This window comes from Lolium rigidum, chromosome 2, assembly GCF_022539505.1.
Source record: "Lolium rigidum isolate FL_2022 chromosome 2, APGP_CSIRO_Lrig_0.1, whole genome shotgun sequence".
Taxonomy (NCBI): Eukaryota; Viridiplantae; Streptophyta; class Magnoliopsida; order Poales; family Poaceae; genus Lolium; species Lolium rigidum.
Window position 1 is genome coordinate 33,119,446 of NC_061509.1, and position 24,883 is coordinate 33,144,328.

Sequence of the window (24,883 nt, forward strand, 5' to 3'; positions counted from 1 at the left end):
AAACTCACCTTCTTCATGTTTTCTGCCATTTCCGTGGGCTATAGAGCACAATTTTCGGTCCCATGATAATTTCCTACGACCGTGACAGCCGATACATGGTTTGAGAGGCTTCACAAAAACTTGTGTTTTTCATGTTTTCTGCCTCCATTTTCATGGGCTATAGCTCAGAGTTTGAAGTTCTTGAGACAATTTCCAGCGATGGTGACCACCGATACAAGGGTACCCAGATGTGGCCAAAACTCACCTTTTCATGTTTTCTGCCTATTTTCGTGGGAAATAGCCCACAAATTTTGGTTCCAGAGACAATTTCCATCGAACGTGACCACCGATACATGGTTTGAGGGGCATCGCCAAAACTCATATTTTTCATGTTTTCTGCCTATTTCCGTGAGCATAGCGCACAGTTTTCGATTCCTGGGACAATTTCTATCGATGGTCACCACCGATACATGGTTTGAGTAGCGTCGCCAAAAACTCGTATTTTTCATGTTTTCTGCCAATTTTCATGAGCTATAGCACACTTTTTTTTTTGATTCCTAGGACGATTTCCAGTGACCGTGGTCACCGATACATTGTTTGAGAGGCTTCATGAAAACTCGTGTTTTTCATGTTTTCTGCCTCCATTTTCATTGTCTATAGCTGACATTTTAAAGTTCTTGTGACGATTTTCAGCGACGGTGACCACCTATACAAGGCTAGACGGGTGTCGCTAAAACTCTTCTTTTCATGTTTTCTGCCCATTCCCGTGGGTTATAACGCACAGTTTTCAGTTCGGGACAATTTCTACCGATCGTGACCATGAATATATGCATGGTTTGAGGGGAATTCAAAGGGTGATTATTAAAAGGTCGAGTTTGAGCTTGAAATCACGGCAGTTAGAGTTGTCCTTATGCTAGGCCAGGCTTATTCGTTCCGTTTGTCTTGTCTACTCCGATAGGCTCATTGTTTTAGCTAGCTAGCTACTTACTTCTGCATGCGCAACAGACAAACCTAGCTAAGAAGTGGGTCATGCCAACATGCGGATAGACACAATATTCACATAGGTTCGAGCCCAAGAGTAAACGGGAGAAATGGGCCGACCTTTGAGCGTTTCGTCCTGCCCGCTCCCGCGAGCGGCAAGGCGGAACCCTAGCCTCTGCTACCGCAACCAACCCCTCCTCCTCCCCTCCCTCACCGTCGCCAGAGGGCGTCACCGGACAAAGCCTCGGGGGCATAGGCGGCGGCGGGAGCGGCGGGACCTCCACTCCCTCTTGCATGGAGTGGGCCGACGCGGTCGGCAAGGGCGGCGTCTCTGCGCAGGAGGCGACAGCGGCGAGCCTAGATCTAGGCCGGCGGGCCTAGGTCTGGGCCGGGTTTGGACTGTCTTGGGCTGCTCGATGGGGTGTTTGCAAAAGCAATGCAAGGCATATGCCATTTCCAGCGACGATGACGTCTATGGACGCCGTTCACCTTCTTGGAGGCGTGGAAAAGACACACATCTTGTCACCGGTTGCCTGCCCTTGGGCATTGTCTGCTACCCTAGTTACTAGTGATCCCTGTGAGCTCCTCCTCGAAACTCCTTTCGTTGAGGCCATGCGTCAGGTAGTGTCCGGCTCCATATAGACGGTGTGAATCCCCTTTGCGCGACCACTCCTGAGCCTAGGGTGGCTGTCAGAGTGTGTGTCGTGGCAGGAGGCACCCCGGTGTTCCTCAACAGCTGGTGGTTTGTCCTGATGGCATGCGCTAAGACTTAGGCGTTTTCTTGGGGTGGGCGCCGAAGCTTCCGCGAAAGCACTGCACAACTAGTATGTGCCGACAACAATGACGCTCGCGAGCGCCATTTTCCTCGCTGGAGGCGCTGTCATGAAGCTTCCCCCTTCGAGCTCTGGAGTTTCGCCGGCTTCACTAGCATAGTTAGCTAGTTCCCGGGGTGTTGGTGGTCCTCTGTTTGCTAGGATGCTCAGTGTGCTATCCTGCATGGTTTAGATCCACGGAGTGGCATCTCGGGGCTTGGGCCTCAAGCCGAGCCGCCGGTGTTTTGCTGAAGTCTTGCGCTCTCTCGGAGAACATGCAGTTTAGGGCCTGGCTCTGTTCTACTTGTTCCTTTGTTTTGGGCTTTAACTCTTCACCACCTGAGCTTCTATCTTTAGCTAGTATCTCCCGCCTTTTCTCCCTGACAGACGGGAAGTCCCCACCTACTACCCTCGGAGGGGTAACACCTTGGATCATCAGCTCCGCCACGCAGCACCGCTTCGCCGTCTTCACAAACTTCAACATCCACATCCGCCACCGCACGGGATCTGGCCGGGAGATGACACACAGCACAGATCTGCCGATCCTGACGGGTGGTTCTAAAAATCGCCTCTCCTGCTATAGTGGAGGGAGAGAGGAGACGTCCTTGGTCGTTGGACTGGGGTATCACTCTATATGCAAGCGACTAAAATAGTTTGGGAAACGGCTTATATTACGGAACGGGTGTAGTAGGGGGTTAACTTAGCAGATTACGAGCCTTTTTGTTTGCGCTGACTGTGACTGGCTGTAGCTGGCTGTGTAGATGCGCAGGAAAAGCTGTTGTCTAGGGAAATCTGTGTTATGAATTTTACTCTTTGGATGGCTGTCTGGCTCTAAACTAGAGGTTTGTCTAAAATGCCCTCAGAGATCAGAATGTGTATTTTTGGCTATTTACGTGTAACGAACAATATATAAAACCACTATTATGATTCAAATAATCACTATTTAACACCATTAGTATACATGAATATGCAAATAAAATTCTCATGAAATACATATCCGGCAAAGCATCCAACAACACAGTGAGTTAGCAGTACATGAATACGCAAATAAAGTACTCATCAATTACAATATACAATGAGTTAGGAATATCCTCTTGTTGAGTTCATCATTTCCACAGAGCATCCGGCAGCACCCAACACGCAACAGTGTCACAAAATTTCTCCGGTGGGTGGAGGAGAATGGTGCAATGGCGGCGGGGACGAACTCTGGTGGCGTACAAGGATGAGCTCCTAGTCGGACGGGGACAAGGTCCGACGGCTAGGCGGTGAGTCAATTTGCGGGTGCGGGCCGGAGAAGATGGATGACAGGACGAGGATCAGCTCCGGCGGGGGACGACGATGAGCTCCAGCGGCGGGCGGGGAAAAGCTCCGGCGGCTGGTCGGCGACTCGATCTGCAGGTGGGGGACGAAGACGGTGGACGACATGACGAGGAGGTGTTCCGCGGAGGAGAGTAGCCTAGCCTAGCCTGTCCGAAACCCTCTCCTGCCCTGCCCTGCTCGCCGCCTCCGCTCTCCTCTTCTCCCCTCTCGGTCTCTCTCTACCGCGGCGGCTCAAAAAAAACTAGGGTTCCGCTCCCCGCCCGCGAGACAAGATGAGCCGCAGCCTGGGAATCCCGGTGAAGCTGCTGCACGAGGCGGCGGGCCACGTGGTCACCGTGGAGCTCAAGACCGGCGAGGTCTACCGGGGCTCCATGATCGAGTGCGAGGACAACTGGAACTGCCAGATCGAGAACATCACCTTCACCGCAAAGGTAACAACACCTTCCCGCCCCCCGCTTCTTCGGCTCCGCTTTTCCTCGACTCATGATTGAGATGCGGCTCCTCTCTTCTCCTCATCTTGCAGGACGGCAAGGTGTCGCAGCTGGAGCACGTCTTCATCAGGGAGAGCAGGGTCAGGTTCATGATCATACCCGACATGCTCAAGAACGCGCCCATGTTCAAGCGACTAGAGGCCAGGATAAGGGTAAAGCTGCAGCCAGCCATATCCTTTATTTCCCCTTACTATTTTGTATTTGCTTTACAAGATAGCTAACTGCTCGTATTTCCTCCGCTTGTTGTGCAGGGCAAGGGGTCGGTGATTGGTGTTGGCCGTGGGCGCGCCGTCGCCATGCGTGCTCGGGTAAGCCAATGCATGCTTCCTCAGTGATTACTTTCAGCTTCGCCCGATTAAACTTGGTTTATCAAGTTAGAGAGCGCTTCTGTAACAGCTCACAGTTAGACTAGAGGTTTATGTCTGGAACAAACAGCCTTGGGTTGCTATCTATCTATATATATATGGTACCCCCTCCTAGGCACCACTTGGCTAAATGAGAGTTGGTTGCAACTCTTTTACATTGGTTGATAAGAATCTCCTCCTGCTATGTATATTCAATATTGCAGTTAGCATTGTTTTATAGAGGCTTCTATCTTTTATCTGCAGTTAATGGTTAGATCCTCCCCTAGCTAGTTGCATTATTGTTGTTGTCTGGGTGACTAGGTGCATGCCAGTACCCTGTTATCCTTGTGTAGCTGCTGATTAATAGTGTGACTAGCCAAAACTGCGAGCATATGTTCAGAATTACCCTCTATTTTCGTTTTTGCCTACAACATTTTATCCAAGGTTGATCGCTAACTCAACTTGTTCCGAAATAAACCAGTTTTTTTAGTTCAACATCTCTCCCAATTGGTTCTTGATATGTATTTTGATTAATCATGTGAGCTGGATGTTGTTGGACCGACGTCCCACTTGCAAGTGTGAAGAGACAAACCAAGATCATTATTGTTCGAGACTGACTCGGACTACCTTGGGTCTCCCATCCGCTCATTCTGCATCTCGCATACCTTGGTCTTACTCTTCCCCTCGCCAATCCCCAAATCCTTCACGATTCCATTGCCGACCGCCCGTGATTGCTCCGCGACATCACAGGGGCGGCGCACCACGGCTTAGCCCAGCCTCAAGGCCTTCTCTTCCTCCAGCTGCAGCACTTTCAGGCAGTTGTCGAGCAGGGTGAGGTGAGCCCAATCTCCGCCAGTTGGTTCTGCCATCTTTCTTGGAAATTTCATTGAGTAGTGTGAGCCGCTCTCGAAGGGTAATGATCTTCATGATGTGAGCTGGTTTTTTATACACAAATCTAAAATTTTACCAAAGAAGATGCAGAAACTTAGGTAGATTAGTTCAACAGTCATTTTCCTTAATTCCATTTTTTTCTCATCGATAGAAATAGTATCAGGACAAAATCACATATTAGTATCAGGACTGGTGCATGCACAGCCACTTATTGCGATTTTTGAGGTAGCTGCTTTTATTTTAATTTGTGGCAACTTGTTGGAACATGGGGTAGAATTTTTTCTACTGTCACGAAAGCTGCATGCGCTTTGTAGACGACATACTGTAGTTTATTATGCATGTTGATCTCAAGCTCAACTTTTTCTGAAACAAACCAGTTTGTTAGGTCAGCCATCTCGCTTAGTTAGTTTCTTGATTTGTATTTTGATTTAGGTGCCAGTTATTATACATGTCATATTCTACATGCCAAGTAGCTTCCTTTGCTTAATTGGACAAACTTCTTCTTTTGCTTAATTTGACTAACTTTGTTCCACAGGGTTCACAAGTTCCCCACAGCCAATTATTGGCCCAAGTTTTCTCCCAACATCGTTAATATAGACCCAGTTGTCGAATACACACAATATCCATTTCGTGGGTCAGTTCTCTCAACAGCATGGCCTAATCCTCCCATGCCATCCCTCCTACCTCTGAAAAGCCTCAATGTCTCTCCCAGCTGTGGCATGGGGCATATCAGTCGCAGGCTGGATCATGTCGCCTATCATCTCCAAGCTTCTGGACAAAGTCTTGTCCCACTGCAAATCCGACAAAGCAGAGACGCTTCGTCACCTGTTGACGGATGTTCTCCCTCGGCTGACGCTTACTCTAGAAGCAGCAGAGGCCATTAACCACAGTAAACTATTTGAGGAGATGGTGATGGGTCTCAGATCTGCTTTCTATGACATGGAAGACATACTTGATGAACTGGAGTATATTCGTCACCAAAAGATGCTGGACGGCAGAACAGCTCCAAGTCAAAAAAGAAAGAGAAGAGGCTCAAGATTACTTCGGATGATGAAGCTGGCTCCTCAAACCAGGTTTTTTTCTCTTGCTATGCTCAACTTTTCTAGCTATATAACTGCATACTTTCTCATACCTGCATGGTTTCGTTATCTTAGTCCTTATATTTTAGTGGAATGGATCATGTTAATGGCCTATTTGGGTAAATATAAATAATGCATTCACACATAAAGTAATTCAATGGTGGTAATTGTTGTGAATGGGCAACTATCATTCATTGGGAGTCAAAGGCCAATACATGTACATGTGTGTAAAGTGTAGGAAACCCCTTATAGAGTGGGGATAGACAGAAAATTGGACTATACATCTCTAACACCCTCCTCAAACTCATGTTGGATCGACAACACTGAGTTTGGAGAGAAATAATCAATGTTGCGCTCTAGTTTGAGCCTTTATGAAGAAATTAGACAACTGTACCTCGGAAGGCACATACTGGAGAGAGAGAACCTGATCCTGCACATCAGTACGTACAAACGAAGCATCGACACAGATGTTCTTAGTGAGCTCATGCTTCACCGGATCATGCGCAATGCTGATCGAGTAGTACTTTCAGACAAGAGTGGAGTCGGTGCGTCAGCAGAAACCCCAAAATCCTCCAGTAATCAGCGTAACCAAGTCACCTCTGTTGTCAAGAGAGCCATCGCGCGCAACTCAGCCTCTGCACTTGAATGGGAGACTGCGGTTTGTTTCTTGGTCTTCCAAGCAATGAGGGAACCACCAATAAAAAAACGGTAGGCAGAAAGGGACCAGCGATCCGATGGATCACTAGCCCTTGTAGCATCTAAGTAGGCCTGGAGTTGTAAGGAGCTGAAATGAGAAAAGAAAAGACAACGGGAGATCGTGCCACGAAGATATCGAAGGACACAAAGAAGGTGACTATAGTGGACGGTGGTGGGAGCAGACATAAACTGACCCAAAATATGGATAGGATAGGAGATGTCAGGACGGGTAACTCCAAGTCAGACCGCACGGTCCGGCAACATGGACAAGTACCACATATATCACTACGGAGGGAGCCAAGCTGGCGCCATACAACAGAGCTGTGTGTAGAACTCATCAACCGTGAGGTCACTCTGCTGAAGAGCATGCTCCTGACGGACCACAGACAAGTAGAGAAAATCACCAGACGGTTGATAGTGCTGACAAAGTTGAGACCACATCCCAGCGACAGTAGTAAGGCCCATAAACTTCGAAGCAAACTGAGACTGAACAATCTGAGAGAGAACGCCAGCAACCTTGGCATCCTCATCACACCACTGAGTATAAGTAGTCAGATCAGCCCGATAGGTACCGAGGGCATCTGTGTAGAGAAGTACCTCCTGCTCATAAGCATCATTTGTCGCAACCTCAGCAGTTCGAGCAGCCTCCTTATCATCCTGAGAAGCATCAGCGGGAGGACCTGTGGCATGGGTGGTGTAGGATCCACAGGAGCAACGGGGTACGGCGGACAGGAGACCTCGGCAGTGAGAACACCCTAGAGTCGGAGACCGCGCATATGAATGCGCATGAAGCCAGCAAACTCATCATAGTTAGTGCCATCAAACATCACCGGACAACGAGGAATATTAACATATCTAAACAAAGAGGATGCCATTGCAGAACACTTTTTTTGTCAACACCCCGAATAGATCTGGCCCGAGCTCCCAGTCACGAGCAGGCAACAAGAGTAGGCAAAGCTCGATTCCGAGCAGGAGCCGACAGCAAGGTGAAGGAGGGCCGGCCGGGGGTGGAGCGAAGCAAAGCCTGCTGCGGGCGGCGCGGAACAGGCCCTGGGGCCGGATGAGGCAGGGCGGAGCAGGCCAGCCGGGACGCGGCTAGGCAGTGTGGGATCTAGCCGGGACAGGCGGCAACCGACCCGGGATGCAGCGGGGATGAGTGGCAAGGAGAGGGCCGCGGCGGCGACCTAGTGGAGGACCGCGCTGACGGCAGGAGGTGGCCGCGGGGACATGCGTCCCCGTGAGCTCGATTTGAGCTCCGATCTGACGAAATCTGGATGCAATTTCTCGATCCTGATCAAGTCAGGGGAGGAGGAGAGAGATGTAGTTGTGGCCAGAAAACACGTCGGCGGCGGTGCAGAACAGCACGGACTTGCTACGTGCAAGAGGAGCTAAAGCTCTGATACCATATTGTGAATGGGCAACTATCATTCACTGGGGACCAAAGGTCAATACTTGTACATGTGTGTAAAGTGCAGAAAACCCCTTATAGAATGCAAATATATAGAAAAGGGGAATATATATCTCTAATAGTAATAATTCTTTGTAAATGTTAGAGAAAAATTATCGTCATATGAAATGCCTAAATAGTAAAATTGCATGGTAAACGATCAGTTTTGCGTCCTGTATAAAAAAGGTTGGTGCTTAATATTTTGTTCCATTAGTGCTAAATGTTTATCTACTTAGAAGTACGACAAAGGGTCCCCCATGTTACAACCTAGAAGACTCATACAACAATTGTAATATGTTACCATACCCATTAAAAAACCTTTAATAAAGTGGTGGTCACATTCTAATATTTTTTTTTGCAAAATATGTGTTGCTTGCACGTATGTGGTTGCTTATTTCTCATCGCACAAAAGTGGCTCTCTATATTCCTAGTACAAACTAGTGCTGCTCAATAGATAGATTAATATTATGTTTGGAGTAAATTCCACTTTGCACCACACAGTTACGAACTAGCAACTTGCAACTTACAAAGTTCTCCATATTAAAATAACCATATTGCAGTAGCTTTATGCAAAGATTATTGCAATGAACCAGATCAAGTAGTTGTACCCCTATCGTGACATCATGTATCCACCTATCGGACTAATGTTCCAAAAAAAAATGTTTGCTATTAGACTTCATATTTAAATATCAGAATGTTGTCTGCTTTTGCAGGATATTGAACCGAGTTTGACTCTCACTGGACGTTTAAATGTTCGCTTGAAAGATAGTATGACCACGATAGAAGATCTCGTAGTTAGAGCACAGGGTATTATTGCATTGGCAGACTCGTCAAGCAAGCGCAACACTGTTACTGCCAAAAATATGCACACACGCACTACTTCAGTTCCAGTAGAATTGGTAACCGGGCGAGATGAGGATCGTGACCTGATAACAAGAATGCTTCGTGATACAGAAGATGTCAATTCAAGATCAAGTAATAATAAATGTTTCTCTGTAATTGGCATTTACGGCATTTCAGGGTCTGGGAAGACAACCCTCTCGCAATATGTTTGCAAGCATGAGGAAGATGAAAAGTATTTTGACCTTGTTATGTGGATTCATGTTTCTCAGAACTATAGTGTAGGTGGCATTTTCAAAGAGATGTATGAGGCAGCTTCAGTTGCTAAGAAAAAAAATAAAGTTGATAAGAACAAAGCATGTCCTGAATACAATAGCCTTGATGTCTTGGAAAAAGAATTGGAGAAGAAACTAAAAGACAAACGATTCCTCTTAGTACTAGATGATATCTGGTGCAATAAGGATGTCGATCAGCAGCAGTTATCCAAGTTACTTTCTCCAATGAAGGTTGGAAAGAGAGGAAGCAAGATCCTAGCGACAAGTCGCAATAAAGATGCATTTTCAGATCTAGGTCCTGGTGTGGCATGTAATGTTTTTCCAATATGTGACTTGGATGATCAAGCCTTCTTGGAACTGTTCATGTATTATGCCCTTGGAAGTACAAATCCAGATGATTCAGGTGAAATGGAGCTCAGAAGTATTGGGGCTAAAATTGCACAGAAGTTGAAAAGATCACCTCTGGCAGCCAGTACGGTGGGAGGACAACTACGGAAACAACAAAGCAATGTTGAGTTTTGGAAAATAACTCGAGACCGGGACCTTTTGAATGAGACTACTGGGGCTCTTTGGTGGAGTTATCAGCAACTTGATGAGCAGGTCAGGTGGTGCTTTTCTTACTGTAGTATCTTTTCCAGGAGACTTAGTTTGGACCGTGATAGATTAGTTAAATTGTGGGTGGCAGAGGGATTCATACAGACCGCTAATCCAGAGGAGGACCCGGAAGTTGTTGGCCAGTGTTACTTTGACGAGTTACTGGCAACCTCATTCATGCAACCAGGAGAATTAAAATGGGGTCGCCCAAGATATTTAGTCCATGATCTTATGTATGATTTGGCAGAGAAAGTGGCAGGGAATGATTGCTTCAGAATTGAGAATGGCCAGACAAGACAAGTTCCTCGTGATGTTCGCCATCTTTTTGTTGCCAATAGAAAAATGGCTACTGAGAAGATTTTTGAACTGAAGAACTTGCGCACTCTCATTATTCATGATCTGGATTTGTCTAAATCCGCTAATGATGCATTCTTGCAGAAAGTGTTCGAGAAGCTGCTGAAATTGCGAGTACTGGTCGTAGATTATGAAAACGAAAATACATCTATTGTGGCGATGCTCCAAACATACATGTGTACAATAGAAATCCCAGAAAGTATTGGACACTTGAAGCATCTGCGCCATCTTTCTTTAATGGTTCCCGGCCATTTCAAGCTAATTTTACCAGGAACATTAACCAATCTCTATCATCTGCAGGCTTTAATTTTAGAAGGCTTGGGTGGATTGAAATACCCTTCTAATATAGATATGGGCAAACTTTCCAATTTGCGGCATATAAGCATTGGATGTTCTGAAAGCCTGCCCAACATTGCCAGGCTAACATCACTCCAGACGTTACAACGTTTCATAGTAAGCAATGAACATGGACATGAGATAAAACAGATGAGGGACCTAAACAAGCTTCAGGGAAATCTGAGGATTCTAGATCTTGGTAATGTTAAAAGCAAGAATGAAGCACAGGAAGCAAATCTAGCAGCTAAGACACGACTGATGGAATTGGAACTGGTGTGGTTTGATGGTACGACTTCATCATCAGAAGTTGAAGCAGAAGTACTTGAGGGTCTTTGCCCACCAGGGGGTCTTAAAAGTCTGGAAATCAGTGGGTACAAGGGTCTGGGGTACCCAAGTTGGATGGTGGGTGTGCAGAACGGCGGCCCTGAGTACCTTAATACACTTTTTCTCCAAAAATGTGATCAATTGGGGCCCAGTCCCGAACTATTTGATTGTTTCATTCATCTTCGCGAGCTCAGAATTGCGTACAGCTGCTGGGACTACTTGCCAGACAATGTTAAGGACCTCAGGTGTCTCAAGATCTTAACCCTTTTTTCCTGCCCGAATATTAAATCGCTTCCGGAACTTCCGCTTTCTCTTGAGAACTATACAGTGAGCTGTTGTGACAGAGGCTTCACTGAGTCATGCAAACAGGTAGATCATCCGAACTGGCAAAAACTTGAGCACGTAAAAAATTGTAGCTTTTCACATTTGTAATCATTTGGGAATTTGAACGCTTGATTTATTTGCTTCCTATGAGTTGTAATATCACTGAATGATGGCCACTGGACTTGTTTGTTTACCATGGTTTGTAATAATCGGGATGACGAAGACCTCCTTATTTATGTGTTTCCAATGATTTGTAACATGGTTTATGGTTCCATAGACCTCAAATTTGAAAACTGTGTAAACCCTTGAAGGGGTATTGTTGTGGGTATACTTTATGGGTATATCAACGGCATGGCCTAGATCCGGCAAGCCCGGGTGGCCCATAGATGGTGGTGAGGCATGTGGCCCATCGGGCGGCCCAGTTGCTGTAGATCCTAAAGGATGAAGTCCAGCCCAGGAACAGGAAGCCGGATCTCAACCGACCTACGAAGGAGGCCGGATCCGTGACAGCCCATGAAGTATCCGGATCCAGCATGTACCTGGAGGAAGGCGGATCCTTGACGTACACGGCAAGACATTGTACCGTAGTTAGGCAACTTGTATTCCGGCTAGGACTCTCCATGTAAACCCTAGATATGTGCGCCTTTATAAGCCGGATCCTGGGAGCCCTAGAGGCACAACCACAACTCATTGTAACAACGCGAAAGCGCCCAGATAATTCCAGACAAGCAGCAGTAGGCCCTGTCATCGTGCGGGTGTTCCGAAGCTGGGTAACTCGCGTACCACCGTCCCGTGTGCACTCCGCCCTATGGCCCCTACTTCTTCTCCCCCTCGTGAGGATCCCTCCTCCGAGGTACCGTCGATTAGGCAACGACAGTTGGCGCCCACCGTGGGGCCTGCGGCGTCCGGAGGCCGGAACCGGGAGGGTTCCGCCATGGGAAGCTACGACGACACCATCGCTGTGGGGCGTGTCCTTTACGCCGGAAATCTGCCGATCGTCCCTCCGGATGAGTGTTGGATTCCGGCTAAAACCGACCCCGTCAAGCTCTCCATCGTCCCGAGTTGGCGGCATACACATCTTCATCGGGAAACCGTCGATTCCGACGGAAACCCACTGGTAAGTAGCGCTGACGCGACCGCCGCTGAGCAGGACGCAGTCGCGAAGATCCGATCTGAGACGCAGGAACTTCCTAGCGAAGATTCCGCCTTAGATCTGAAAAAATCAAAACCCACCCAATCCGCCCCTGAGCAGGAAGTAACGGTGGAAGACCAATGCAGATCCGCCTGGGTCTCCCAGGTGTTAGAGAAGCAAAGGTGTCACTTCGTACACTTCTTGGCCCATACCGCCGGAACCGCCCCTCATGAAGCCGGAGCTGGTCCCGAGCAGGTCGAGGCCCCGGAAAACAACGCTGCTCCGGATCAGCAAGAGGCTGTCGGAGAAAGCGAAACTCCGGCTGAAGAGTCGATTTTGGGAAATCTAAGCCCAATCTCCGGAGACACCCGAGTCCATGGACACCGAAGAGTTCGATCGCAAGGTGAAGGAGTATGGATACGGCGGCCAGCCCGAAGTTGACTCCGCCCGGCCAAAGCGGTACTTGCAAGCGTAGCGGCGCTCGGAGAAAACGGATCAGAAGAGGCAGGCGCTCAATCCGACCCCCAGCCATCCCACCACGGATCTCCGATGTCGCGGGAGCGGCCCCGTAGGGATTCTTCCTCGGAGAGCCTCCTGTCGCCTGAAGAGATGGTCGCACAAGCAGGCATGGATGCGGTTTATCGGTCGGAAATTCTTAACAAACCCATCACTCCCGAAGACGTAGAAGCTTTAGAAGCTAAGAGAGTGGAGCTCCTGGCCACAGCCAAGAAATTCAAGGACACTGCAGCCGCCATGCTGGAGGAAAGGAAGCACGCCGCAGTTTTTGTGGAAGACTTCATCCAGCGTGAGCAGGAGGTGGACGAAGGATTGGCGAAAGTCAAGGAACTTCGAAAGCACTGGGAGGACAAGATCGTTGAAGCTGATCGAGAGGTAGAAAAGGCCCGGCGTGAGTTGATAGCTCCCCGCAGGATCACCTTCGCAACTCCAACGGAGCAGCAGCTATTCGCAACCCCAAAGGACAATATGACGAAAGCTGCAGAGATCCTGAAGAAAAGTGACGAGGAGATTGACATCAACTACTTACGTACACTCGTCGCTTCAGCGGTCAAACAGCAGAGCAAGGCAGACACTTCGCGCAAGTTAGAATCTAACCCGGAGCATTGCGTCTCCACCTGCGCAGAAGGACGCCCACGACAATCGTCATCGAGATGACGAATCGCGAACCGGATCCTCGGAACGCAGAAGGAAAGCCAGGGAACACCCAAATCCGATCCCCGTACCATCAAAGACGCCACCGTCAGATCCGAGAAAGGGAAAGGATGCAATGTACTCTGGACGAGACAAGTACCGCAACGCCTCTCCTCCGCCTAATGGTTACCCGCGTCCCCCTCGTCGCCGTAGTCCAGCCGGAAACACCGAGGCCTCGGGGGCATGGTGGAATTGTTATCCGCGACAACGTGCTGCCCTCCGGAAACCGGAACAGGGAGCGCACGCCGGAACCTCGCCGGAATCAGAACAACGATCGTGAGCCCGAGCCTAGGAGGAGCCGGAATGAGGAGCGCGACCCGGAGCCCCGCCGGAGCCGGAACGACCAGGGCAGCCAGCGTCACGGCGAAGGCAGCCACGGGAGCCGGAGCCGGCACCGGGAGGGCCGGGGAGAATCCGGAGGCGGAAGCAAGAGGTCGGATCGGCCCCCTCGCAGGTCTCCTCACCACCACCTAGCGGTGGCGGCGGAGGTGGAGGCGGAGGTGGTGGCCGGAGATCTCGCTCTCGCTCACGGTCCCCCGTCACGGCTCGCGCGACGCGCGGGAACGCCTCAATGAATACAGAACCGACTACATCGGACCAAAGTGCTTTGGCAGGATGATTCGAGAGGAACCAAAGCCAAGGAGCTCCCTCAAGCTACCCGGAAATCTGAAGCATTATGATGGCACCGAAAGACCGGATACCTGGATTGAGGATTACTACAATGCAGTAACCTTTGTCGGAGGAACCCCTAATATCGCCTGCCGCATGCTCCAGTTGTACCTTGTAGGACCAGCCCGGATCTGGCTCAGCGACCTCGAGAAAAACTCCATCTTTTGCTGGTTCGACCTGAAGACCGCTTTTGAGAAACACTTCAGAGGCACCTACAAAAGACCTGCCACGGCAAGCGACTTACAAGCTTGTATCCAGAAGAAGGGAGAATCCTCAAGAAACTTCCTCACACGATGGTTGGCATGCAGGAACGAGTGCGAAAACGTCGACCACACCACTGCCATGTACGCCTTCATTGGTGGACTGCGAGAGAGGAGGATTGCCGAGGCATAAGCTTACATGTTTGGCTAACGCCAACAAACCGACTTTGGACGAGATGATCTCCATTGCCGGTGATCACGCTGCCGCCGATGACGACGCGGGCGGTGATATCGCAGCTACGACAATCCCCTCTGCACCAACAAAAGAAGAACCGTGATAACGGTAACAACAGCGGCCATAAACGCAAAAACCACGATGACCGGAAGAGTGGCGGATCCGACATGGTCGCCATGGCGTTCCAACGCGGAGGTTCGGGAGGCGGAAGAGGACGCGGCCGCGGAGGCGGATCCGGCAGGGGTCGGCAGCATGGCACTGAGGTCACCGCTGGCGGATCCCGCGCTCCGCAAACCTACGAGGAGTACAGAGACATGCCCTGCCTGGCCCACTTGGATCCGGCTACAGGGAAGTCCACTCACACCAACCGCAAGCGCAAGTGGGTCAACGACCTAAAGAACGACCCGGAGGCAGGGTACAAGCGAGCCGGAAGCACCGCCCACGCGGCAAAGGAGGCAAGGGCAAGAACAAGGACAAGGAGGAGGACAGTTCCGAGGCGATGGACGAGGATGATAAATCGCCGGATCCCAAAGCCGGATCCGCGGGTAAATCCAACCCCTTCGAGAAAAAGAGCGTGGGGGCTTACCACACCTTCCTCGGAACCCCCACGATCCGCGCTACAAAATCAGCTACCCGGATCCTGAACGCCACGGTTCCGGCTGTGCCGCGGTATGTCGGGTGGTCGGAAGTTCCGTGCACATTTGACGAGGGAGGATCATCCCGCCATTGTGCCAAAAGAATACTACGCCTTGGTTGTAAGTCCCCGCATAGACGGGTATGATTTCTCCAAGTGCCTCATGGATGGCGGAGCCAGCTTGAACATCATGTACCTGGAGACTGCGGAGCGGATGAACCTCACCAAGGAACAGCTCAAACACGAGCAACACCGAGTTTCACGGCGTGGTTCCAGGTAAGAAGGCGAACTCCCTTGGCAGCATCACACTTCCCGTGGCTTTCGGCGATGTTCACAATTTCCGCGAAGAGAAGATCACGTTCGAAGTTGTGTCCTTCAAGAGCTCCTACCATGTCATTTTCGGCAGGCCCACCTACCACAAGTTCCATGCAAGAGCGTGCTATATCTACAACAAGCTCAAGATTCCGGGTCCTAATGGTATGATCACCATAACCGGAGACTACAAAAAAGCTCACGAGTGCGAGTTGGGCGAAGCCGCCTTCGCGAGTCTGTCATATCCGGAGAAGAGCTGAAAGGCTACGGGGCCGCGGTGGATCCGGCCGAGATGCAAACCACCAAGAAGCAGATCTCCGAACGAGAAAAACTCCTTCGGGGCCGCGATAGAGGCCGATGGCGTGTATTTCACACGTTCGTTGGGCAACCCCAAGAGGAAGGTATGATGCGCACAGCGGCAAGTTTTCCCTCGGAAAGAAACCAAGGTTTATCGAACCGGGAGGAGCCAAGAAGCACGTTGAAGGTTGATGGCGGCGGGATGTAGTGCGGCGCAACACCGGAGATTCGGCGCCAACGTGGAACCTGCACAACACAACCAAGCTACTTTGCCCCAACGAAACGAGTGAGGTTGTCAATCTCACCGGCTTGCTGTAACAAAGGATTAACCGTATTGTGTGGAAGATGATTGTTTGCGAGAGAAAACGGTAGAAACAAGTATTGCGAGTAGATTGTATTTCGGTAAAGAGAATTGGACCGGGGTCCACGAGTTCACTAGAGGTGTCTCTCCCATAAGACGAACGGCATGTTGGGTGAACAAATTACGGTTGGGCAATTGACAAATAAAGAGAGCATGACAATGCACATACATATCATGATGAGTATAGTGAGATTTAATTGGGCATTACGACAAAGTACATAGACCGCCATCCAAGCTGCATCTATGCCTAAAAAGTCCACCTTCGAGGTTATCATCCGAACCCCCTCCGGTATTAAGTTGCAAACAACGAGACAATTGCATTAAGTATGGTGCGTAATGTAATCAACAACTACATCCTTAGACATAGCATCAATGTTTTATCCCTAGTGGCAACGACACAACACAACCTTAGAACTTTACGTCATCTGTCCCAGGTGTCAATGCGAGGCATGAACCCACTATCGAGCATAAGTACTCCCTCTTGGAGTTAAAAGCATCTACTTGGCCAGAGCATCTACTAATAACGGAGAGCATGCAAGATCATAAACAACACATAAGCATAACTTTGATAATCAACATAACAAGTATTCTCTATTCATCGGATCCCAACAAACGCAACATATAGAATTACATATAGATGATCTTGATCATGATAGGCAGCTCACAAGATCCGACAATGATAGCACAATGGGGAGAAGACAACCATCTAGCTACTGCTATGGACCCATAGTCCAGGGGTAGACTACTCACTCATCACTCCGGAGGCGACCATGGCGGTGTAGAGTCCTCCGGGAGATGATTCCCCTCTCCGGCGGGGTGCGGAGAGCGATCTCCGGGATCCCCGAGATGGGATCGGCGGCGACGGCGTCTCGGTAATGTTTTCCGTATCGTGGCTCTCGGTGCGGGGGTTTCGTCACGGAGGCTATTTGTAGGCGGAAGGGCAGGTCAAGAGGCGGCACGGGGGCCCACACCACGGGCCGGCGCGGCCAAGGGGGGCCGCGCCGCCCTAGGGTTTGGCGCCCCCGTGGCCCCTCTTCGTCTCTCCTTCGGACTTCGGAAGCTTCGTGAGAAAATAGGCCTACGGGCTTTTATTTCGTCCAATTCCGAGAATATTTCTTTACTAGGATTTACGAAACCAAAAACAGCGAGAAAACGACAAGCGGCACTTCGGCATCTTGTTAATAGGTTAGTTCCGGAAAATGCACGAATATGACATAAAGTGTGCATAAAACATGTAGATAACATCAATAATGTGGCATGGAACACAAGAAATTATCGATACGTTGGAGACGTATCAGCATCCCCAAGCTTAGTTACTGCTCGTCCCGAGCGAGGTAAAACGATAACAAAGATAATTTACGGAGTGACATGCCATCATAAACTTGATCATACTATTTGTAAAGCATATGTAGAGAATGCGGCGATCAAAACAATGTGTATGACATGAGTAAACAAGTGAATCATAAAGCAAAGACTTTTCATGAATAGCACTTCAAGACAAGCATCAATAAGTCTTGCATAAGAGTTAACTCATAAAGCAATAATTCAAAGTAAAGGTATTGAAGCAACACAAAAGAAGATTAAGTTTCAGCGGTTGCTTTCAACTTGTAACATGTATATCTCATGGATATTGTCAACATAGAGTAATATAATAAGTGCAATAAGCAAGTATGTAAGAATCAATGCACAGTTCACACAAGTGTTTGCTTCTTGAGGTGGAGAGAAATAGGTGAGCTGACTCAACATAAAAGTAAAAGAATGGTCCTCATAGAGGAAAAGCATCGATTGCTATATTTGTGCTAGAGCTTTGATTTTGAAAACATGAAACAATTTTGTCAACGGTAGTAATAAAGCATATGCATCATGTAAATTATATCTTATAAGTTGCAAGCCTCATGCATAGTGTACTAATAGTGCTCGCACCTTGTCCTAATTAGCTTGGACTACCTGGATTATCACCGCAATACATATGCTTTAACCAAGTATCACAAAGGGGTACCTCTATGCCGCTCGTACAAAGGTCTAAGGAGAAAGCTCGCATTTGGATTTCTCGCTTTTGATTATTCTCAACTTAGACATCCATACCGGGACAACATAGACAACGAGATAATGGACTCCTCTTTTAATGCTTTAAGCATTCAACAACAATTAATTCTTTTCTCATTAGAGATTTGAGGATGTTTGTCCAAAGCTGAAACTTCCACCATGGAACATGGCTTTAGTTAGCGGCCCAATGTTCTTCTCTCACAATATGCATGCTCAAACCATTCAACTCGGTGTAGATCGCCCTTACTTGGACAAGACGAACATGCATAGCAACTCACATGAAATTCAACAATGAGTTGATGGCGTTCCCCGGTAAACATGGTTATCGCACAACAAGCAACTTAATAAGAGATAAAGTGCATAATTACATATTCAATACCACAATAGTTTTTAAGCTATTTGTCCCATGAGCTATATATTGCAAAGGTGAATGATGGAATTTTAAAGGTAGCACTCAAGCAATTTACTTTGGAATGGCTGGAAAATACCATGTAGTATAGGTAGGTATGGTGGACACAAATGGCATAGTGGTTGGCTCAAGTATTTTGGATGCATGAGAAGTATTCCCTCTCGATACAAGGTTTAGGCTAGCAAGGTTATTTGAGGCAAACACAAGGATGAACTAGTACAGCAAAACTCACATAAAAGACATATTGAAAGCATTATAATACTCTATACCGTCTTCCTTGTTGTTCAAACTCAAAACTAGAAATTATCTAGACCTTAGAGAAACCAAATATGCAAACCAAATTTTAGCATGCTCTATGTATTTCTTCATTAATGGGTGCAAAGCATATGATGCAAGAGCTTAAACATGAGCACAACAATTGCCAAGTATCACATTACCCAAAACATTTATAGCAATTACTACATGTATCATTTTCCAATTCCAACCATATAACAATTTAACGAAGGAGAAACTTCGCCATGAATACTATGAGTAGAAACCAAGGACATATTTGTCCATAAGCTACAGCGGAGTGTGTATCTCTCCCATAAAGTGAATGCTAGGATCCATTTTATTCAAACAAAACAAAAACAAAAACAAAACGACGCTCCAAGAAAAAGCACATAAGATGTGGCCGAATAAAAATGTAGTTTCGGGGGAGGAACACTGATAATTTGTTGATGAAGAAGGGGATGCCTTGGGCATCCCCAAGCTTAGACAGCTTGAGTCTTCTTGATATATGCAGGGGTGAACCGCCGGGTGCATCCCCAAGCTTAGAGCTTTCACTCTCCTTGATCATGTTGCATCATACTCCTCTCTTGATCCTTGAAAACTTCCTCCACACCAAACTCGAAACAACTCATTAGAGGGTTAGTGCACAATATAAATTGACATATTCAGAGGTGACACACTCATTCTTAACACTTCTGGACATTGCATAATGCTACTGGACATTAGTGGATCAAAGAAATTCATCCAACATAGCGAAAGAGGCAATGCGAAATAAAAGGCAGAATCTGTCAAAACAGAACAGTTCGTATTGACGAATTTTAAAATGGCACCAGACTTGCTCAAATGAAAATGCTCAAATTGAATGAAAGTTGCGTACATATCTGAGGATCATGCACGTAAATTGGCATAATTTTCTGAGCTTCCTGCAGGGCAGTGGGCTCAGATTCGTGACAGCAAAGAAATCTGGAACTGCGCAGTAATCCAAATCTAGTACTTACTTTTCTATCAACGGCTTAACTTGGCACAACAAAACTCAAAACTAAGATAAGGAGAGGTTGCTACAGTAGTAAACAACTTCCAAGACACAAAATAAAAACAAAGTACTGTAGGTAAAAACATGGGTTGTCTCCCATAAGCGCTTTTCTTTAACGCCTTTCAGCTAGGCGCAGAAAGTGTGTATCAAGTAACATCGAGAGATGAAGCATCAACATCATAATTTGTTCTAATGATAGAATCATAAGGTACCTTCATTCTCTTTCTAGGGAAGTGTTCCATACCTTTCTTGAGAGGAAATTGATATTTTATATTTCCTTCCCTCATATCAATAATAGCACCAACGAGTTCGAAGAAAAGGTCTTCCCAATATAATTGGACAAGATGCATTGCATTCAATATCCAAGACAACAAAATCAACGGGAACAAGATTATTGTTAACGGTAATGCGAACATTATCAACTTTACCCAAAGGTTTCTTTGTAGAATGATCAGCAAGATTAACATCCAAATAACAATTTTTCAGCGGTGGCAAGTCAAGCATATTATAAATTTTCTTCGGCATAACGAAATACTTGCACCAAGATCACATAAAGCATTACAATCAAAATCTTTAACCTTCATCTTAATGATGGGCTCCCAACCATCTTCTAGCTTTTTAGGAATAGAGGCTTCGCGCTCTAGTTTCTCTTCTCTAGCTTTTATGAGAGCATTTGTAATATGATGCGTGAAAGCCAAATTTATAGCACTAGCATTAGGACTTTTAGCAAGTTTTTGCAAGAACTTTATAACTTCAGAGATGTGGCAATCATCAAAATTCAAACCATTATAATCTAAAGCAATGGGATCATCATCCCCAATGTTGGAAAAAATTTCAGCGGCTTTATCGCGAGCGGTTTCGGCGGTTTTAGCAGTTTCAGGCAGTTTTTCGCGCTTTGCATTAGAAGTGGAAACATTGCTAACACCAATTCTTTTATTAGTATAAGTAGGAGGTGCAGCAACATGTGTAGCATTATCATTACTAGTGGTAGTAATAGTCCAAACTTTAACTACATTTTTCTCTTTAGCTAGTTTTTCATTTTCTTCTCTATCCCACCTAGCACGCAGTTCAGCCATTAATCTTATATTCTCATTAATTCTAACTTGAATGGCATTTGCTGTAGTAACAATTTTATTTTCAATGTCCCTATTGGGCATAACCTTCGATTTCAAAAGATCAACATCGGAGGCAAGACTATCAACTCTAGAAACAAGAATATCAATTTTATTGAGCTTTTCCTCAACAGATTTGTTAAAGGCGGTTTGTGTACTAATAAATTCTTTAAGCATGGCTTCAAGTCCAGGGGTGAATTCCTATTATTGTTGTAAGAATTCCCATAAGAATTACCATAGCCGTTGCCATTATTATAAGGATATGGCCTATAGTTATTACTAGAATTGTTACGGTAAGCATTGTTGTTGAAATTATTATTTTTAATGAAGTTTACATCAACATGTTCTTCTTGTGCAACCAATGAAGCTAACGGAACATTATTAGGATCAACATTAGTCCTATCATTCACAAGCATAGACATAATAGCATCAACCTTATCACTCAAGGAAGAGGATTCTTCAACGAAATTTACCTTCTTACCTTGTGGTGCTCTTTCCGTGTGCCATTCGGAGTAATTTATCATCATATCATCAAGAAGTTTTGTAGCCGCCCCCAATGTGATGGACATAAAGGTACCTCCAGCAGCTGAATCCAATAAATTCCGCGAAGAAAAATTTAGTCCTGCATAGAAGGTTTGGATGATCATCCAAGTAGTCGGTCCATGGGTTGGGCAATTTTTAACCGGAGATTTCATTCTTTCCCAAGCTTGAGCAACATGTTCAGTATCTAATTGTTTAAAATTCATTATGCTACTCCTCAAAGATATAATTTTAGCGAGGGGATAATATCTACCAATAAAAGCATCCTTGCATTTAGTCCATGAATCAATACTATTCTTAGGCGAGAGATAGCAACCAATCTTTAGCTCTTCCTCTTAATGAGAAAGGGAACAATTTTAATTTTATAATGTCACCATCTACATCTTTATATTTTTGCATTTCACATAGTTCAACAAAATTATTGAGATGGGCAGCGGCATCATCGGAACTAACACCGAGAAAATTGCTCTCTCATGACAAGATTAAGTAAAGCGAGGTTTAATTTCAAAGAATTCTCTCTGTAGTAGCGAGGTGGAGCAATAGGTGTGCATAAGAAATCATTATTATTTGTGCTAGTGAAGTCACACAACTTAGTATTTTCAGGGGTGGCCATTTTAGCAATAGTAAATAAAGCAAACTAGATAAAGTAAATGCAAGTAAACTAATTTTTTTGTGTTTTTGATATAGCATGCAAGACAGTAAATAAAGTAAAGCTAGCAACTAATTTTTTTGTGTTTTGATATAATGCAGCAAACAAAGTAGTAAATAAAATAAAGCAAGACAAAAACAAAGTAAAGAGATTGAGAAGTGGAGACTCCCCTTGCGGCGTGTCTTGATCTCCCCGGCAACGGCGCCGGAAAAAGAGCTTGATGGCGTGTATTTCACACGTTCGTTGGGCAACCCCAAGAGGAAGGTATGATGCGCACAGCGGCAAGTTTTCCCTCGGAAAGAAACCAAGGTTTATCGAACCGGGAGGAGCCAAGAAGCACGTTGAAGGTTGATGGCGGCGGGATGTAGTGCGGCGCAACACCGAGAGATTCCGGCGCCAACGTGGAACCTGCACAACACAACCAAGCTACTTTGCCCCAACGAAACGGTGAGGTTGTCAATCTCACCGGCTTGCTGTAACAAAGGATTAACCGTATTGTGTGGAAGATGATTGTTTGCGAAGAAAACGGTAGAAACAAGTATTGCGGTAGATTGTATTTCGGTAAAGAGAATTGGACCGGGGTCCACGAGTTCACTAGAGGTGTCTCTCCCATAAGACGAACAGCATGTTGGGTGAACAAATTACGGTTGGGCAATTGACAAATAAAGAGAGCATGACAATGCACATACATATCATGATGAGTATAGTGAGATTTAATTGGGCATTACGACAAAGTACATAGACCGCCATCCAATTGCATCTATGCCTAAAAGTCCACCTTCGAGGTTATCATCCGAACCCCCTCCGGTATTAAGTTGCAAACAACAGACAATTGCATTAAGTATGGTGCGTAATGTAATCAACAACTACATCCTTAGACATAGCATCAATGTTTTATCCCTAGTGGCAACGAGCACAACACAACCTTAGAACTTTACGTCACTTGTCCCAGGTGTCAATGCGAGGCATGAACCCACTATCGAGCATAAGTACTCCCTCTTGGAGTTAAAAGCATCTACTTGGGCAGAGCATCTACTAATAACGGAGAGCATGCAAGATCATAAACAACACATAAGCATAACTTTGATAATCAACATAACAAGTATTCTCTATTCATCGGATCCCAACAAACGCAACATATAGAATTACATATAGATGATCTTGATCATGATAGGCAGCTCACAAGATCCGACAATGATAGCACAATGGGGAGAAGACAACCATCTAGCTACTGCTATGGACCCATAGTCCGGGGGTAGACTACTCACTCATCACTCCGGAGGCGACCATGGCGGTGTAGAGTCCTCCGGGAGATGATTCCCCTCTCCGGCGAGGGTGCGGAGGCGATCTCCGGGATCCCCCGAGATGGGATCGGCGGCGACGGCGTCTCGGTAATGTTTTCCGTATCGTGGCTCTCGGTGCTGGGGGTTTCGTCACGGAGGCTATTTGTAGGCGGAAGGGCAGGTCAAGAGGCGGCACGGGGGCCCACACCACAGGCCGGCGCGGCCAAGGGGGGCCGCGCCGCCCTAGGGTTTGGCGCCCTGTGGCCCCTCTTCGTCTCTCCTTCGGACTTCCGGAAGCTTCGTGAGAAAATAGGCCTCCGGGCTTTTATTTCGTCCAATTCCGAGAATATTTCTTTACTAGGATTTACGAAACCAAAAACAGCAGAAAACGACAAGCGGCACTTCGGCATCTTGTTAATAGGTTAGTTCCAGAAAATGCACGAATATGACATAAAGTGTGCATAAAACATGTAGATAACATCAATAATGTGGCATGGAACACAAGAAATTATCGATACGTTGGAGACGTATCGAGACCAAGAAAGTCAGCTTCAAGGAAGATGACCCTAGCAAGCAAGTCTCGATCGGAGCCAACATGGACCCCAAATAGGAAAGCGCGCTCGTCGAGTTCCTCCGCGCTAACATGGATATCTTCGCATGGCAACCTTCTGACATGTCCGGAGTACCTAGGGAACTCGCCGAGCACTACCTCAACATAAATCCGGGGGCTAAACCGGTGAAGCAAGCTATGCGATGCTTTGGAGATAAGAAGCGCCGCGCCATAGGAATGGAACTAGCAAAGTTACTAGAAGCAGGTTTTGTAATAGAAGTTATCCACACCGATTGGGTCGCGAATCCCGTCCTTGTACCCAAAAAGAACACTGAAATACTAAGAATGTGCATCGATTACTACGGCTTGAACAAGCATTGCCCGAAGGATCCGTTCCCCTTGCCGCGCATTGACCAAGTCATTGATTCGACGGCGGGGCGGAACTTCTGTGTTTTCTTGATGCGTATTCCGGGTACCATCAGATCCGGATGAAGGAATCCGACCAAAAGGCGACTTCATTCATTACCCCGTTTGGTACTTACTGCTATGTTACTATGCCTTTTGGTTTGAAAAACGCAGGTGCCACCTACCAACGTACGATGCAGCGGTGCACTGAAGGACCAAATTGGCCGGAACGTGCACGCCTACGTCGACGACATCGCGGTCATGACCCGGAAAGGATCCGACTTGATCAGCGACCTCACAGAAACCTTTGAGAATCTCCGTCGGTACAAGATGATGTTGAATCCGCTGAAGTGCGTCTTTGGCGTGCCAGCAGGAAAACTCCTTGGCTTCATAGTCTCTCACAGAGGCATTGAGGTTAACCCGGAAAAGATCAAGGCAATCCTGTGTATC

At 46.9% G+C, this 24,883-nt stretch overlaps 1 pseudogene; it reads left to right on the forward strand.

Annotated features, from left to right (window-relative positions):
• Nucleotides 1-4,467: 4,467 nt before the first annotated feature.
• LOC124691531 lies at nt 4,468-11,334 on the forward strand (annotated as a pseudogene).
• Nucleotides 11,335-24,883: the final 13,549 nt, after the last annotated feature.